Source organism: Pteropus alecto, unplaced genomic scaffold, assembly GCF_000325575.1.
Source record: "Pteropus alecto unplaced genomic scaffold, ASM32557v1 scaffold156, whole genome shotgun sequence".
Taxonomy (NCBI): domain Eukaryota; kingdom Metazoa; phylum Chordata; class Mammalia; order Chiroptera; family Pteropodidae; genus Pteropus; species Pteropus alecto.
The window spans coordinates 3660168-3662663 of NW_006437746.1; the positions used below are offsets into that span (position 1 = coordinate 3660168).

The 2496-nt window shown below is 40.6% G+C and overlaps 1 pseudogene; it reads right to left on the minus strand.

Moving 5' to 3' along the window:
• Nucleotides 1-345: 345 nt before the first annotated feature.
• LOC112482102 lies at nt 346-464 on the minus strand (annotated as a pseudogene).
• Between the last annotated feature and the right edge of the window lie 2032 nt (nt 465-2496).

The following is a 2496-nucleotide window of genomic DNA, read 5'->3' on the forward strand; positions in this document are numbered from 1 at the left end:
TAGCAATTTGATTTTGAGGCTTCTACTTCTTACTGTTTGTAATATTTTTATTCTTTAATAGTATTGTTTTTGTCCTCAATCGATTTATCAGCTCACTTTTCAGTTCTTGCTTTATTTAATTCATTGTGTTCATTAGAAGAACTCAATGACCTATTTTTGAGATGTGTTTCCTTTTAACATCTAGTTTTCTTTTCTTCTTCTTCTTTTTTTTTTTTTTTTTAGGCAAGGCAACCCTTGGTTGACCTCACAGATTGCAAGAATCTTGTCAGCTTAGATCCCTTAGTTTTTTATTTTTTACGCCTAGAGCACCTGGTCTTCCTGATCCCTTAGTTTTTTTGTTTTTTACGCCTAGAGTACCTGGTCTTCCTAGGTGGTCTCTCATCCAAGTACTGACCAGGCCCGACCCTGCTTAGCTTCCGAGATCAGACGGGATCGGGCTTGTTCAGGGTGGGATGGCTGTAGAGGATGTATTTTCTTTTAGAATATGTTCTTCAACCATCTTTTGCATGCTTTGTTCTTTTTTGTTGTTTATTGTAGTTATTTTCATAGTTCGAATGTGGACAGCTCTGTCCACACAGAGTATATTCTGTGAGAAATTTCCTACCAACATTTCTTGTTCTATCTCCTTTTCTGTAATCTGAGAGTGCGGGTAGGGACGATTGTTTTCCTGACTCACAGTGGAGTCCTAAAGCCCTTGTTTTACCTGAGAAATTATCTCCCTTCTCCTCTCAGTGGCTGTTTCTATGCCTTTTAGACGCCCTTCCACCCCACCCTCCACCCAAATAGAGGAGGAAAAGAAAATGTCACTTCTCTTCAGAATAGGTCTGTGAGTCAATTTATCAGGATTCTGACTCACTAGAGCTACACGGAGATATGTTTCACTCCATCAGATTCTTATTTTTCCCCCCTTTGTCACCACGTCTTGAATTCTTATGTCATTAGATTATGTCCTTGTCTGGCTCCTACTGGTAAATTTTTTTTGGTTTGCTTCTTTCTTTTTTACTGTTTTTGTCGTTTTTTAAGGAGAGAAGAAGGTTTCTGTGATTCTGTTTCGCATTGCCAACTCAACCCAATCTTATCTGCTTTCTCTCTTCCAGAATTCTCTCAAAATTTCTGTTAGCTGTGAGCTACCTTTATTGTTTTCCAGCACTTTTATAGTTTCGTTCCTCAAACACACACACACACTCACACACACACACACACACACACACACGGTTTTGACTGAGGTGCTCATTGACTTAGTGGGGCCCGCCAGCTCTTGGCCGATATGGATTTGTACATGCCAACTTGAGAAAGATTTCCTGTGAACTAAGTCAGTACTCTTCAGCAAATCTATCACACAACTGGCTAATGTCAAGTTCAGGAGTTTGATTAATCAGGACTTCTTAAATCAGAGAAATGGCAGCGAGTTATCAGCGTTGGTACATGAGAACTTTTTTTTTTTCTGGGAACAGAGGCCTTAGTGTTCATCTGACAACCTCTCTAAGTCTCTGTTTCCTTATCTGTAAAATGGGGATGATACTTATGCCACACAGGGGTCATTATGAGAATTAGATAATGGAATTCTTATTAACCTTGTTTACTTAAGGAAAGCATTTGGCATAAGATTTAGAATGTAGTGAGTAGGAGTATTATTCTCAAAGGAGATTATATCCACCCAATTTTAATAACCACTGAAATAGAAGATTTTTCTTCTAGTTTTCTATTGCTATATAACAGAGCACTCTAAAATCCAGTAGCTTAAACCACAATTTTTTTATCGCTCATTATTCTGTGGGTGGATTCTGGCTCCAGTGAGCAGTTCCTACTTGGGGTCTATCATACGGTTGCCTTCGCGTGTTGACTGGAGTCTTCAGAAGACTCAACTGGGCTGGCCATCAAGATGGCTCACTCTCATGACTGATAGTTGATTCTGGTTGTTGGCTGAGGGCTCATCTGTGGCTGTCAATTAGAGTGCTTACACACGGCTTCTCTACGTGACTGGGGGCTCCTCACAGCATGGGAGCTGGGTTCCTAGGGTGAGTATCCCAAAAGCAAACTGTTCAAGAGGCTCAGTCATGGAAGCTTCAGACTTCTTATGATCGAAGGGAGTGAATACCGAGAGATATAAATACTGAGAGTCTTGGTTCGTTAGCGGGGGAGGGACATTTTTCCGGAAACTAGCTACCACAATTTAAAGTCTCTTTTAGCTCTAATATTCCACAATGACATTGTCATAAGCTCTTCTCTGTGCCTGGTAATGTATCAGATACCTTCATCTCTTTTCTCATTTCATCCTCAGAATAATCTTTTGAACTCTCATTTTAAAGATGGGGAAACCAAGGCACAGACAGGTTAACTAACTTGGCCGGGGTCCTGTAACTCCAAGTCCAGTACTCTTTGCTCTAATCGTTTGTAAATAAGAACTGGGGTGCTGCCATCTAAAAACCCTAACCACGTTCCTAGCACGAGGCTGGGCCTTTTCCCTGCAAAGTCCCCAAAAGGATTGCTTGAGTC